Source organism: Bos javanicus, chromosome 1 (genome assembly GCF_032452875.1).
Source record: "Bos javanicus breed banteng chromosome 1, ARS-OSU_banteng_1.0, whole genome shotgun sequence".
NCBI classification, from domain to species: domain Eukaryota; kingdom Metazoa; phylum Chordata; class Mammalia; order Artiodactyla; family Bovidae; genus Bos; species Bos javanicus.
The window spans coordinates 56,898,455-56,915,306 of record NC_083868.1 but is presented as its reverse complement, the minus strand read 5'-3'; the positions used below and the strand labels follow the sequence as shown (position 1 = coordinate 56,915,306).

Here is a 16,852-nt window from a genome sequence, read left to right as displayed (position 1 = left end):
GCTTCCTAAACTCTGTTCCTTTAAACTCTCCCACCACACCCAAGATTTTACATCTCAGTGCAGGAAAGAAAAAAAAAATTTTTAATAAAATTTTAAAAAAAAAAAAAAAAACACAAAAAAACAAAAGCCTGGGAGTAGACATAGTGCCCTTATTGGTTCTTTGAAACCAAACAGAGCAGCAAATGGACTGTCATTCCTTGTTCCTTACACCATGTTCTTTATCATTTAAAGGTCTGCTTCTTTGAACAAATAATTATTATCTACTAGATACATGTTGATAGGCTGATTATCTCCAAGGAGGGGATTTTTATCTCTCAAAAATCCAGAAAAGCAGTGTCACAGGAATAAATGTATTTTAATGGCAGCATAAGGAGGATGTTTGGTTCCTGCAGACTGAGCCTGTCACAACAGTAAATCTCATGTGTGCAGATGCAAACACACACTCACAGACACACAGAGACAGACACGCACGGCCCACATGCCTATAGCAGTCTAAAAGGCACAAAGGCTTTGTGACTGCCAGAGGAGGCTCTTCAGAATCCAGGCAAGCTGAGGCATCTTCAGAATTTGCCAGGTGTCGGGTGATGCACAGCGGGCTGGGGAGAAAGGGAGGACCACCGGAATGCCAACAGGATCTCAGGACACTGATCACACAGTTTCTTTCTGGATTTCCCTGTTTTCCCTTTTGAATTTTTATTTCATTATGTTTTGAAAAACATCTAAAAGAAGAGGTAAGGGAGACCATTAAAGAAAGAACAAAAGTATCAGATGATGCCACAGGGAGGAAGGAAGCACAGAAGGGAGTGGAGAGTGATGAGGGGATGGGGGAGGCAATGAGAGATGGAAGAAGGGATGACAAAAAGTAAAACAAACAAAAATGTTTCAGCTTCTTCCTATCACAATAAAGCAGTCTAACCCCATGACGGCTTTCCAAGTGGCTCAGTGGTAAAGAATCCACCTGCCAATGCAGGAGATGAAAGAGACGTGAGTTTGATCCCTGAGTCGGGAAGATCCCCTGCAGTATAAAATGGCAATCCATTCCAGTATTCTTACCTGGGAAATCCCATGGACAAAGGAGCCTGGCAGGCTGCAGTCCATGTGGTTGCAAAGAGTCAGACACATCTGAGCAACTGAGTACAACAAGCTGGCACACAAACCCCATGCTACCATTCCTTTCTGTCATTTCTAGCCTACTGAAGTCTAAGCTCTATCAAAAAAAGACACTCTAGATGGTATCCAATGGTTCCTAACGGTAACCACAATCAATAGCAATAACCATATTTAAATGAAGATCTGTATCCCCTGTGATCAGAAGTGACTTTTTACAAAGTCTAGATTGTTTTATATTAGGAATTGTCAAGAATCTTTGAGGACTCATTAAAGAAAGTAAAATATCGATTATAGAGATTTTAAATAATTTTGTGCTAGTCCCTTGAATAAAACTTGTCTGTATGAACTTGAAAATATTCTTTAACTATCCAAGAAATTTGGCGCCATATTTCCTACAATAACTCTTCAGCCAGTGAGGCAGGCAGGGGAGGAAGGACAAAAAACAGGAACAACCTCAAAAATCAACTGGGTCATTCAAATTCCCTTCCTACCTGCAAAATTCCTGACTTTTACCTAAATATGCCAGACGTGACTTTTACCAGTTGGACTCACATTTGCGTCTATATCATTATTAAAGCAGTTTTGGGCTTCCCTGGTGGCTCAGATGGTAAAGAACCTGCCTGCAATGCAGGAGACCCAGGTTCGATTCCTGGGTTGGGAAGATCCCCTGGAGGAGGGCAGGGCAACCCATTCTAGTATTCTTGCCTGGAGAAGCCCATGGACAGAGGAGCCGGCGGGCTACAGTTCATGGGATCACAAAGAGTCAGATATGACTGAGTGACTAACACTTTACTTTCAAAGCAGTTTTAGCAATGTCTGAAAAAGACACAATATTAATGTAATAAGTATATATATGAATATATATATCTTAAAAATTAAGTTTAACACAGTGCTATGGTAGGAAAGTTCTCAAAAGCATGCTGTCTCAATTACAGAAAATAAAAAGAACAGAGGAATATGAAACACACCATAGAGATGTTATCACTTAAATCTAAAACATGGGAAGTCTACAGAAAAATAACCAATGTCTTCAAGCAGCAAATGGTAAGAAAAGAAAAATAAGAGAGGGAACTGTTCTAGATTAAGAGACCCAGGAGACAGGTTATTAAGTTGCTAAGTTGTATCCAATTCTTTTGCAACCCCATGGACTGTAGCCCACCTGGCTCCTCTGTCGTGGGATTTCCCAAGGAAGAATCCTGGAGTGGGTTGTCGTTTCCTTCTCCAAGGGAATCTTCCCAACCCAGGGATCAAACCTGCATCCCCTGAATTGCAGGCGGATTTTCTACCGGTGAGCCACCAGGGAAGCCCAGGAGACGTACCAATTAACAATTAAATACAATGCACAGGCTGTGTTTGGATCTTGTCTTGAAAATCCAACTATTAAATGAAAAATGTATGTGACAATCAGAGAATCTGAACACTGGAAAAAATATTTTAATTACTGGCTTTTTTTTAAGGTGTAATAATGATATTGTTGGACTTTTTAAAAATCCTAAACTCTTAGATTTACATTTTTGTGAATAAAATACTACAGTATTTCGAATTCGCTTGATAACAATCTATGTTTTGGGGAAGTAAGGTCTACAGATGAAACAAGATTATTGTATGTACATAACTTGAAACTGAATGATGGGTACTTGGGATTTCACTGTATTATTCTTCTAATTTTTATGTACATTTACAATTTTCCATAACACAATATTTAAAAAGTAAAAGATGCATGCACTCTAAAAATAAAATATGAATAAAAATATACGAATATATACTGACTTAAAAATTATAATGGCTCACTTTACAAAGAGGGATGTGTTTATACCAGTGGCTCCTGGCTGATTTTTTAAAGAGCACGAAATACTAACCCTCTATCATGTTGAATTAAGCTCCTAAAAGCTTATTTTTAAAAATCAACTTGAAGAAATTTAAAAGGAAATTCACTGTCTAAATTACAAGTATTAGATTACTATATTTAGGATACTTGCAAGATAATGAATGGTAGGTAGTGGTATCTAAATTTCATTACCATGTGTATTCAAATAAAATCCATCCCTTCAGAAAGTTAAAATATAAACACAAAAACTGCCATACCTGTGATATCTTGAAGACTTTCAGCCTCAAAAACATTAAAACAAACACACACATTTAATAAATTCTTAAATTATGTGATGGCTTCTCTGAAAGTGGGAGAGTTCTCTGGGTTGGAAATTAAAAACCCATATTTTCAGGGTTCTTTATAGAATCCTAAGATAGCTTCAGTTTTGAAGAAAAAGGCTTCTAAAATTTTCCCAAATAAAGTAAATGTTTCCAGATGTTTTTTACTCCTGATCATCAGCATAATTCATCCCCTGGTTTAGGTGATTCTGATTGTAGCCTCTGAAGAATCCTCCCACATCATGTGACCACCACAGTGACGACAAAGCCAAGAAGCAGAGTCCCAGAATAACTAAGTTGGAGGTCTTGAATATCTGGGTTTCCCAGGTGGCAAAGTGGAAAAGAATCCGCCTGCAATGCAGGAGCTGCGGAAGACGGGGTTTTGATCCCTGGGTCGGGAAGATCCCCTGGAGGAGGGCATGGCAACCCACTCCAATATTCTTGCCTGGACAATCCCACAGACAGAGGAATCTGGCGGGTTACTGTCCATGGGGCCGTAGAGTCAGACACAACTGAGCACGTACTTCCTTGAATGTTAGTGAGCAGACATTCTGCACGTCTTACTTGCTGAGGCAAAGGGGCACTAGAGGAAAAAGCATTCTTTAAAGCCAATTTTATCCAAGAAAAATTATTGACCCTGGGATCACATGGAGATAAAGATGTTCTCTCTTGACTCTGAAACCACCTGTCTGGGCTGGAATTGGAAGCTGAGAGTCTGTGGGATCAAACTCTGATCTCTACACCATTCTGTCCCAGTCCACACCAGCAATCAAAATAAATTCTTTTAAAAGTCAGCATCTATTTTTTCAAAGTAACATTCACCAAACCCAAACACCCTAGGCTCCTCATTCCCTTACCCAATATTTATGACCTGGAAATAGTCAGGAACTCCTATGGACAAAGAAGCCTGGTGGACTACAGTCTATGGGGTTGCAAGAGTCAGACACAACTTAGTGACTAAACCACCACCAAGTAGGCTCAGGAAGGATGGAACAAACCCAAGTTGACCACATCACCCATGGTTATAATGTTTTACCCTTTACCTAAAAAAAATGGAGTGGTTAGGCCAAAAATACTATAAAGTAAGCAAAACAATAATGAAATCATCTCTTCATTACTTAACTGTGGATTATGCAAAGTGGGTGGTACAGACACTTAATTTTTTCCTTTCCTATTACCTACTTTTTAACCATTTATTTCAATGGAAGGAAAAGGAAAAAAGGACTTGAACTAACAAAGGTCAATAAACAACTGACTCCACTAAATTCAATCAATGCTGTTTTTTACATCTGCCCAAAAGACCTAATTAAGGAAATGGTTACTACATTAGGATGTCTTTTTATTGTAGTGGCCAATCTAGTGCAAAGAATACTGGATGGGCTGCCAGAAACACAAGTCAGGAGACTCATCCCTAGTCCTGGTTCTGCCAAAATAACCAACAGAAGAAAGAGCCAGAGCAAGTCACTTGGCTTGTCTTCACCTTGTTTTAGCAGAGGTTTCCCCATATTTAAAATGGTGAGGGTGAACTAGATGTTTTTCTGTTCCAACCTTCTAGGCTCCCACAGGCACAGGTTAAATAACACAGGAGTGCCATTTATACAATGCAGGAAATGGAAATGACCGCAGAACACAAACACGTTTCAGTGATAAGGTGGCAGCTACCTAACTGGGAAAAGACTGCACTGGCAGTGTTGCCCATGACCTTCCAAGGGCATGGTAAATTATTTCAGCATAACATAGTGAGAAAAAAAAGGTCAGAGCCATGCTAGTGTAATATGATATGGGAATTTGATTCAGCATGATATATACGAAACATTTTGTCTACATTCCCATGGTTTGCAATTTCCTTACTAAATCTTAAGCTGTTTTTTGAAAACCTACTTCTGCAATGACGTAAGCAGTGTGGCAGCCAGACCTCACTTCCCAAGCCCTCTCTGACTATCGCTTGGCTACAAAGCACAACTCAGGCTACATCTGAACTGGGCAAAAGAATGCAGAAGTCAGCTTTCCTTTGCTTTTACCTCCCTTTGTTTCAGCAATTTAGTGATCAAGAAACAAATCTAGGAGAAATCTTTTAACTTTTAGCTTTTTTCCCATTCCATATGCTAATTCCACAAGTATATCGCCATCTGGATTGATCATATGCTGCTTGCAAACAAAATACTCTAAGATGATCAACACTGATTTCCACTCAACTCTAGATTTGGCAGCAAGTCTTAGAAAAAGCTGACCCCACTTGAGGTAACAATATTAAATATTGGAATGAACTAACTTTTCCTTCCCCTTAATTTGCAAAGTAAGGAAAAAGATATTCTAATAAATCAACCCACTCACACTAAGCAAAACAAATATCTTTTGTTAAAAAAAAAACCTCTCAACAAGTCTCCCTATAACTTAGCCTGTTGCTCTATGTCTTATTTATCTGTTTCTTTGTATGGAAAGCGTCTCCAGTCCCTAGCCTTTCCACTGAATCTCAACAAAATGATTTTTGTACTTGGGTTTGTCCTGTGGACCATTAGCTGCTATAAATAACAACCTTGCCTTTAAAGCAGATACAGCACAAAGCTTCTCATCAACATCAAAGAAACATTCCTAAATATCATGAAAATAACTGTGCAAATTAACTTCCAGAAGAATTCTTATTCCTGGGTGGCAGAGACAAGTTCTGCCTTACTTATTTTGAAGGGGTGTGAAAACCTGAGTAAAACCTTTTTGGTTTTACTCACTTTCAAAAGACAAGAAATCATATGAATCAAATGCCAATAAATATTTCCAGTCGAAATTATAAACAAAAACACACATTCATCTTCTGTCCCATCACCTGAAAAATAAGTAACAAGAATGACTAGATGAAAAGTGATCATGAAAAGGATGCTATGCCCCTTTACTGCAACACCTGCAGAGAGCAGACCTCTTAAAAAGTCATCACTTCTGAATCATTTCTAAATATACTACCATGTACTTGGCCTTGAGGTACACCCATTGGCTACTTGTTGAAACGATAAGAACTTAACGCAGTGAGGTTCAGAGCTCTTCCAGGAAAGGCACACTAAAGAATTCTCCTATATTGCCAGAACCTCCCAGATTTGAGGCGTATAACTACCCTGGCAGGACCACTCAGCACACAGAACTGAAACCCATAATTACAGGCCTAATGGGTAATCATAGCCATGTAAATGCGAGAGCTGCCATATGTGCACAGCTTTTCTGATCACCAAAAGCTCACTGAGATAACTCCTGTCTGTAAGCAGAACCATTCACAAAGACCATGCCTTTGAAACTCTCCCAGGAAGTGAACAAAAACTTTATGTTACTATCAATTTTTTCCCCATTAAGTAAACAGAAGGAACAGTAGAGACCAGGAGAGTACCAGAAAGCAACAATGAAAGAGGAGGTCTGGTTTGTAGGTTCTAGCAAACCAAGTGAATTTAAATAAGAGGATTTCTGAGATTCCTTTTACCCTCATTATTATTTTGCCCTAAGAGAAGTGCCATGCTTGAACTGTCTTCGGATTCTTAACCCAAGTTCTACACAAACATCACACGTATCTTAGATATCCACTCATCAGCTTATGAGTTTCCCCCACCACTGCATGCTGGTTTCCTAAAACATCAGGTATCATTTTTTAACACTGTATTCAGGAAGCCTCTCTCATTATCCCTTCTGTCCAAAACAACCCTATCCATTCAGGCCCTCTACTCTTAACCCAGAAGGCATAGAGAAAAAAAAAAAAAATCTCAAATGTTCTGTTTTGTACCTGGATTCAAAAGCAACATCTGCTATGAGTTGTGGAACCATCTGTTGCCCACTTGGCCATGGGAAGGACGGTGCAGGCCACAGACATGGAGTGTCACAGGTTGCACAATAGAATTATGCCCATCTTGGGGCTGACACACCCAAGCATATGCTCCACAGTCAGCATGGCTAACAGTACCCTTCCCCCATCAAACAGTGTATTTCCTTATAGACAATGGTACTTCTAAATTCTCACAAAGGGTTGTCAGTTTTTTAAAAACTTTCATTTGCCTGAATATCAGTTTCTAAATTCTCTAATCCTGGGTTGCACCGAAAACTAACATCTGTCACTAATACATTTGAGACTTTATCAGTCACTATTTGGGGGCATCTCAGTTTTTGTGTCTATAAAACAAAAACGTTGAGTCCAGTGACCTCTGAGTCTCCTTGACATTGCAACACTTCCAAATTCTGTAATTTTAAGCCAGCTCAAACTCAGTGAACACAAGTTCCTTCACATGTATGGTATATTAAGACTCCTAACGCCAAAGTCAAAAGAATCTACTGCAGACAAAAAGGTCTCTCTGGGTTGAGCAAGAACAGTTTCTTTAAGACCCAAATTAGATTAACATCCCTAACCTTGTTAACATATGCCCTCAAGGTACTCGCCTAATGAAGAGTTTGGGGCTCAATAATTTATTGTTTGTGTGTCCTGGACATTATAGAATATTACCCAGCATCTGAGGCTTCTACCCACTAGAGGCCAGTCAAAGTTGGCCATTGGGGTTGTCCCCTACCCCCAGTTGAGACAACCAAAAATGTCACCAGTCATTGGTCAATAAGCCCTGGGGAGCAAACACCCCTCTCACTCCAACGCCTCCATTTAGAACCGCTGCTGTTGTATATACCAGAGCTTTATAATAAAGCACATCATTTGAAAGTATTTTTGTTTCAAATAGATGACATTTACACATTTAATACATGCATCAAGGCTTAACAGATAGTCAGATTTATAAAGCACATGTATTCCACTTGGAAGACGTACAAAAGCACTGTCTTTCCAAGTTATTCATAGAACCAACCACCTTCCTACTAAGGGTTGAGAATCAGCATGCAAAGTCATAACCACAACTGCTCTTCAAAAGTGTTTAAAAGCATTCATGCTTTTCACAGTAACTCTTCTAGTGCACTCCACAGTCAACCCTTGCATACAGCACAGACTTCAAAACAGGGTTTGGAGGAAACAGCAAAATCGAGTGGTGGGTTTAACCACTTTAGCTTTTTCTTCCCTTTCTTGTGCAAAAGCCAGTAAATAAAATATTTCTGAAAAGACTGTTAAACAGTTCCAGCTTTGGTACAGGGGTCTTTAAGAAAGGAGGCAGGAGGTAGCCAGCTCTCAGACCAATTTCCCAAGTGTCTTTTCCTCCCTCACTTCAAATGGGGGTTCAAGAGGCCACCCCTTAAATCCAGTCCTCAGCCCAAAAGGACAGCAGCTGGCAGCAGCACGAGACAGACTGAAGGCTGCAAACTGACTGAAATGATGACTACTAGCCAAACATCTCATTTTTCCATTTGTGAAACAGGCTGGGATTTGCAAACCTCTGGGTCTCAGGAGGTGAAGGCTACACTACTCAACTAAGCAAAACCTCGACTCCCCCTCACTTTTAAAGGAAATCCCAGTTATAAACTTTCAGGGACTTTACAGAGTTTCTCAAGGACATATGTTTAAATTTCCACAGCATATATGTAAGACAAAAACAATTTTTAAAAAATCTTTTAATAACCTAAGTCCAGGAAATGAAAAGGGAATCATGAATAGACACAACTGTTACTTTTCAGAGAACCTTAGCTCTTTATTCAAACAAATATTTACACAATTGAGGGCAATGGTACCAGGGATATGGCCATTCTGTTAAAACAGTGGGCAACTCTAAAGATTTATTTATCCCAAATCAGACTACTCTGTTGCTATCCTACCAGGAACGAAGAATTCAAGTGCTCCCAGGGCAAAAGTTTAACTAACCCTCTGAAATTGTGAACTTCATTTAGACCTCACCCAGCTGAATTCAGATGTTAGAATCCTGGAGACAAATCCAAGGGCTTGTTAAGCCAAACTACGAAGCTAAAAGTTACAAGTCCAATACTTGAAAATTAATATCTGTAATTAACACATTCATATAATGCAGGGAAATGTGACTGACATATATTCACCCTAAAAGCAAGCCACATTTTTATGCCTCTTCTCTTCGTTCCACTCCCAGCTGCGTCTGGCTGTGACTAGCGATGCATTCTAGAATTCTTGAGAGCAACTAGAGAGCAGGAGAAGGAAGATTTCTAGGGAAGACAGCAGGACAGGCGAGAGGACTTCCAGCCGCGGGCAAGTGGACCAACATACAAGCCAGCGGGCGCAGTTCCTGCTTTTACATGAGAAAGGTAGATGGGTAGCAGGTTCGACTTCCGAAGCGCTTTCAAACAGGAAACCCCAACTTTGGAAGGGACAGCCTGTCAGCCTTTTAATTTCCTGGCGGTGGCGGGAGTTAGCCAGGTCCTCGGCGCTTTAGTTAAGAGATGACTGTTGAAGCTAAGTTATTCAGTACACCAGCAAACATTTCAGCTGCGCCTTGGCGCTGCCGGGCTCGGGTGAAACGGGTTCAAAGCATTCCCTACTTCCAGGCGCTATCTCTAGGGGTGCGGAGGCCACCATACCATACATCTGGGGGAAAACCATGGCCAAACAGGCATTAAGAGCCTCTGGACGGTTTAAACTCGCGAGCCCCAGTTTCGAAATAAAGTGAACCAGAAGGACAGCTAGCTAGATATTTGGGGGAGGGGGTCTTTTCTGAATTGCTCGACCACACCATCCAGTAGCGGACCTTCTCTTTTCTCCGCCCCCGGCGACAAAGCAACTCTATCGCGATCCCTCTCTCCCGGAGTATCCAGACGTCTCTGCCAAAGTTGCCTTGGGTCCCCCCAAATCCCGCCCGTTCCCTACGATCGCTCTGTGAGCCGCTCTTCCACCTCGCCACTCCCTCCAGAGGATCCTCTCTACCGAAGTCCACCCATTCTTGGGGTTCAAAGCTGCGCAGCCCAGCCTGGGCTTTTGTCCCTGCAGCTTGCAAGAGAAGCAAGAAACTCTGCGTCTCCGGCACCCACTCACCCGTCTCATCTTCCCTCCGAGCCGCCGCTCTCTACCGGCCCCGCCGCCGGCGCTTGGCCCCCGCCTCCCTCCCACCCTCCCTCCGGCCCAGACGCCCGGGCCCAGCCGCCGCCGCCGCCCCAGCCGCAGCGGTCCGGCCGCTCTGGACTCGCCGTGCGCAGTCAGCGCGCCCCTCCTGGCCCGGGCGGCCGCTGCCTCCTCTCCGCCCCCAACCCTCGGCCGCGCAAATGGGCGGCGACCAACTCGGCGGCGGGGGAGGCAGCGCCCCCGGGGACCCGCTGGGAGGCTAGAAGCCGGCGAGGCCCCCTCCAGCCCGCCGGCCGCTACCCCCTCCTCACCTGGCGGGTCGGCGCGGCCGAGTGTCCGCGGCTACAGAGAGGAGGCGCGCTGCGGGCACCCAGCCGCTGGGTGCAGTCCCCCTCGGGCCGCGGTGGTGGGCTCCGCGCCACTCAGTCCCGCGCCCCGGCCCCCTTCGAGCGCGCCGCGGCGGGCACCTAGGGTCTCGGAGCAGTGAAGTGGACGAAGGTGCCTGGCAATTGGCAGTCAGGGCTTTTACTGCTGCGGGAGGGGTCTGGCCCCATCGGAGGGCGCCAGCTTCGAGGAGCCGCGTTTCAAGCCGCGGTGGGGATTGTGAGGCAGGCTTTCCTAAGGAGTTGGAAGAAGGGCGGGAGGGTGCACGTCCTCCAGCTAAGATCTCCTCACGCAGCGGGGAAGTTTCTACTGGGAAACTCCAGGTGACCGCGCCTCCTCCCGACAGTTCGCCCGCGGGCAGGTACCTGATGCGTCAGAAAAGCAGTTCTGCAAAGCTGTTGGGGCACCGACTCAGCTGAGGATTTTAAACTAACTGTGCTGATTTCCTTTCGGTTATTTCTCTCCAAAGTTTCTACATTTTCCAACGTGTTTTTCTCAGTTGCTGCAACCAATGAAAACAATGCTGATATGAATGGAGGGTGCGTTCGCGGAAGGTGACCAACTGGACTTAGGGCATCCTTAGTCCATCTCTCCAAGGGGGACTGTGAACCTCTGGCAAGTTCTGGGTGATTCTTTGGCTTACAATGAGAAAGGTCATCAGTCCTGGAGAAGCTCACAATAGCAAGAAAGAGTGCAATAAAGTGCAAACTCATTTCTGGTCAGTATTGCTTTGATTGGGCAAGTTGTTTCAACTCCTAGCAACAATGTCATGTACACCAGGGGTCCCCTAACACCCAGGATCTAATGCCTGATGATCTGAGGTGGAGCTGATGTAATAATAATAGAAATATGAAGTGCACAATAAATCCGGAAACCATCCTCTCCCCTCCCCATCTGTGGAAAAATTGTCTTCCATGAAACAATTTTGTTTGAAAAAATTGCAAACAATTTTCAAACTGGTCCCTGGTGCCAAAAAGGTTGGGGAACACTGATATACAATATAGTAACAATGATAACTGACATTGTAGGATGGTTAAGAAGCTTCTGGATAATGTATACAAAGTTCCTGACGCTGTGAGTGGCACTCAGGCACTCAACAAATAGCTTATTTATAACGCACTTTTCATTTTTGCAAGTAAAGTCTGACTTCTAATTTACAGGAGAGGTCACCTCTGAGCTCCTTGGTGTTCTATAGGCATTATTTTTCCCTGCCCTGGCTCTTTCTCTCACAGAAACATAAAGAAACCAATAGGACACTTAAATGGCCCAGCAGTTTCCCCCTATTGGATCATCCCATCCCTATAAAAAGATGTTCTTGCTCCCATCTTAAAAACAAAAACTCTTGAATCCACTTCCTCCTCCCGCCACTTACCCTCCTTTTTTTCCCCTTCTCAGCCACAGCTAAAGAAAAGCCACCTCCAAGTTTTTTCTTCCCATTTATTCCAGTCAGGCTTTTGCTTCTACTATGTCGGGTAGAACTCTTTCTATCAAGAACAGGCTCCTAAATTGGGTGCTTTCTCAGGTCTCATCTCATTTGAACTATCAGCAGAAATTAACAGTTGCACACTTTTTTCCCCTGTAAACTTTATTTGGACTTCCACAACTTCTTCATCTTTTTTTTTTCCTCCTAACTCCACTGCTGGTTCTTTCTCAGTCTCCCTTGCTGGTCCCCTCTCTTCTCCCAGTGTCCAGAGTCCCCAGAATTCAGACTTTGGATGTCTTGTCTATTTACACTCACTCCCTGGGTTATCTCATCTTGTCTCCTGGCGCTATAGATCACATGTGTGGTGATGACTCCCAAATTTTACCTCCAACCTGAACATCCCCCCTGAAATCCAGGCTACTGCCCACTTAGATCCCTACTAGGCTTCTCCCACCTAATATTCTTGACTCTGAAATTCTGAAATTCTTTCCTCTGTCCCCCAGCCACTCTGTCTGAATTGAAATCTTCCTCACATCAGGCCCAAAATCTGGATGTCATCCTTGACTTTTCTATTTCTATCACGTTTCGAATCCAATTCATCAAGAGAAAAAATAAATCATCTCTACTTTCAAAATAAATCCAAAATTCAATTACTTACTACCTCCATGACTGAGCAACTAACACACATACACACACACACACACACACACACACACACACACCACTGTTACTAGTACCCTAATCTACCATCATGTCTTGATTTTATCCTTGACTTCTTTCTACTTTTGCCCTCATGCAGACAGCCCTCAATACGGCCAGAAGATATCAGCAAGGTACAAGAGTTAATGAAATGTGAAATGCAGACTCCAACATCTTAAAATGTATAGGAGGCACTCAAAATTTAGCATATTATTATTGTAATAATTGTTCTTATCAGAATTTTTTAGTTATGATGACATTTTTAAAAATAGAAAAAAAAAAGATATGAGCTCTTTCCTTCTACTTTTTCCTTTTCCTGGATTCTTTAAAACAAAGTCCCCTATTTAATCATAAACCCAGACACACCTCCCCTTGTCTGCCATTCCCTATTGTCCACCAGGGATATTGTGTTGTAAACAGGAGCACTTCCTTCCCTTTCCCTTCTCTAGGATCTGTAGTGGTTAATAGTATCTGATGGTACTTTTCAAAGGTGAAGTGTGGCATACAGAGATATAATTAATTATTTATGGATTATTTCATTTGCAGTTAGTTTTCATTAGCATAGACTGGTTGGACTTGATTAGCTCATGTCCTGAATCTGTACTGTTTTTCCTTCTGCAGTAATAGCCCCACAAATCTTTGAAGCTACCAACTTGGCCATGATTTGGCCAGTGGAGCAACTGTTTGAAGTGAAATTATCTTTAATATTATGCCTATGTAAAGAATCAAGGTTTTATTTGCAGAGTGCAGTGGAATGATCATTGATTTTGGAATCATGAAGATCTGGGTTTAATCCCTGACTCAGCCCCTTTACCAATCAGATAATTTGAGTGTGTTATTTACCTTCATTGAGAAACAAGTTTGTTTTCTGAAAAAATGGGATGAATAACACCCAACTTATATGTTTATGAATTAATGTGATAATGTAGCTATCATTCCTTGTACAGCAGAAAGCACAGAGATTACTCAAAAGTGGTTTCTTTATATTATTATTATTCTTTTTAAATGAAAATAGTATATATTTAAGGTGGACAACAGGCATATTTTATGGACATACATGTAGTGAAATGATTTCTATAGTCAAGCTAATTAACACACCTTCTCACATAGTTAATTTAACTTTTATATGTAAATGAGAACAGTGTAAATCTGATCTCACCAAATGCCCTATATTTAACAAGGTATCATGCTGTTACATTAGATCATCATACTTATTTATCATTTAACAACTTTGTACCTTTTGATGAACATCACCCCATTTCCCTCATTTCTTTTCCCCTGCTAACCACCTTTCCACACTCAGCTTCTATGTAATCCATGTTTTTAGGTTCCACATTAAGTGAGGTCGTGAAGATTTTTGTCCTTCTGTGCCTGATTTATTTCACTTAGCAGAATGTCCTCATCAAAAGAGTAGTTTCCAACCACACTTGCCCTTCTCCTTTGTCAGTGACATTAGCCATCATTCTGTACTGTCTTATTGAAGTTGAGTTCATAAATTCCTTTTAGAATTTAGTACTAGGATAAATTTTCTCTCAAAAAAGCTATGTACTTTCATTTCTTAGAAAAGTTGTCTTCATCTATTTTCACATTAGATTTGCAGCCATTGTTAAGGAAAACTATACAAACCAGTGTTTTGCTTTGTATCCTAGTTGTAAGAAGCACAGTGTCACATTTACTATTAAATTATTGTACTATTATAAATTACAATTTTTAATATTTAGTAGTACAGTTTGATGTATTATATTATAATGAATGGACTTTCCAGGGGGCTGAGTGGTAAAGAATCTGCCTGCCAATGCAGGAGACCCAAGAGACAAGGGTTCAATCCCTGAGTTGGGAAGATCCTCTGGAGTAGGAAATGGCAACCTGCTCCAGTATTCTTGCCTGGAAAATTCCATGGGCAGAAGAGCCTGGTGGGCTACAATCCATGGGGTCGCAAAGAGTCAGAGATGACTTAATGACTAAGCACACACACACATATCATAATGCATAATGTAATATAGTTGTACTACTATAAATTAAGTTAAGTTATTGTATCAAAGATTTTTGCCTCCTACTCTTTTTCATGTGTTCAATGTATTCATATTCCAATGACCTTATTGGATACTTGGATTTTACTCTACACTCTAATATATATGGATATTCAAATATATTAAGTAAAAATAATACATCAACTCTTCAAATTAACAGCAGAAAATTAACCAAAGTTAAAGTGGAAATGTACTCCCATGTGCTGCTTTGTGTTCAAGCTATTATAAGATTGACTAATTATGATAATTATTTAAATACATTTGAAGCATCTGATTAATTTCTGCATAAAAATGTTTCTTTATGTCCTGCCCCCCAGTTTTTTCTGTCAGTTTGTATTGGAATCAGACAGGAAAAGGATGCTGGGACTGTGTGGGTCTGTGTCCCCTTTAGATTACTCTATGCTAGCTGTGTTTATCTGGTTTACTTTTCTAATCATTTGAGGAACTTAAATTGGTCTACTTTTCCTGCATGGCAGACTTAAAACAAAGAGTTTTCTTTGTAGGTTATCTGCTCATCACAGAAAAACAAAAAGCCGTGCTGTATCAGTGGTAATCCTTGATACTGTGGCATGCTGGGAAGTCATTTTCTTTTCTCTGTTCCTCCTCTTTAATTTTTCTTTCATCTGACCTTCATCAACCCTCCAACAATCTCATACTTTGAATTCAAATTCCCCCATAATATAATATAATGTAATATAGTGTATTTAATATTGTTGTTGTTGTTGTTCAGTCTTCCAGTCGTGTCCAACTCTTTGTGATCCCATGGACTGCAGCATGCCAGGCCTCCCTGTCCTTCACCATCTCCTATATTTATTTATTTTGGAGTCATATTTCTCAGGGATAAGTGTTTGATGTGCCAGATATATAAAGACTTCATTGCACTAGAGACTTCTGATAGCTCAGAGCAGAAGATTCAGAACACGAGGTTTGTTAAACACAAGGGAAAATTTACCAAGTGTCTACTCTGTTCCGGACTTAAAGAACCCGCCTGAAGATGTAGAAGACAAGGGACACAGGTTCAATCCCTTGGTCAGGAAGATCCCCAAGAGAAGGGCATGTCAACCCACTCCAGTATTCTTGTCTGGAGAATCCCATAGACAGAGGAGCTTGGCAGTCTACAATCCATAGGGTCGCGAAAAGTCAAACATGACTGAAGAGACAGCATACACACTACTCTTGTTCCACACAATATGCCTAGATGGGTGGGAAATGGAGATAAAACATTTGTTGCTGAATTTACTGCCTGGCATATAACTGTAATGTGATCATGAAATGCAAAAATTTAGAGAAAATGATACAAATGAGTTCAGAGAAGGAGTCTATCAGGGAAGACAACGTGTGTGGCCTTCGTATTGAAAGAACAATCTTCTGGCAGACGAGACAGCAGGCACACAGCTGCTGGGCAGTAAAGCCAAAGCAGGTTAGGGAAGCGGTGAGTAATGCAGCTTGCCTGAACCCACAGTACATGGCAGGAGGCTTGGGAGATAAGATCTGGGGATCTGGGGGGAGGTTTGAGGAGAGGGAAGAGATGGGACCTTGAATTTTAGATTTTATGTCTAATACCATTTTAATTATGTCATTTCCTCTCTCCTAAACTTATACTGGCTCCTTCTTGCCTGATAAATACAGGAAGAGCCAGCAGCAGTAGTAAGTGATTATATAGCAGTAGGATGAAAGAGAAAGACAAGCTCCAGCCACAGAATTTAAAGACCAATAAAGTGGTCCAGGTTCTGTGTCCTAACATGTCAAACAAGGTTATCAATCCAAGAAAAGTTCGCTCAACTGAATATTTACTAAGGGCCCAGTTAAGATCCTGAGTCTCCTTGCCTTCTCCTGACTGCCATCATTTTTTAAATCTTAGGATGACTCCATAGTTACAGATTCTGAGTTCTCACAGAAGTACATGTGAAACAGGTAACGTTTGGCTATTGTGTTCAGGGATTGAACTGGAAATTCAGTGGCTTAATATTCCAATGAACCAGTTGTGTCACCAGGAGCCTAGGACTACTTGCTTGACCTTTTAAGATGTTTCACATTATGGGGGTAATTCCTCCCAGGACAGTTGTTAAGAGAGCTTGTAAAACATTATTACATACCACTCATCTCTGACTAGATATTTAGAATGAGTACTCAAAAAAT

General features: G+C 41.5%; 1 protein-coding gene across 9 annotated transcripts in view; it reads right to left on the bottom strand.

The window, feature by feature from the left end:
- Window positions 1-16,852, bottom strand: part of PHLDB2 (pleckstrin homology like domain family B member 2) — a 241,179-nt gene that overhangs the window by 100,442 nt on the left and 123,885 nt on the right. Inside the window, exon 1 of one of the 9 annotated variants that reach the window (XM_061390505.1) lies at window positions 10,489-10,882. The exons of 7 other annotated variants lie outside the window; for them this stretch is intronic. The gene's annotated coding sequence lies outside the window, so the exon portion shown is untranslated. Of the gene's footprint in view, window positions 1-10,150; window positions 10,255-10,488; window positions 10,883-16,852 lie in introns of those variants that run through there. One more of the 9 variants, XM_061390421.1, reaches the window with a different exon arrangement.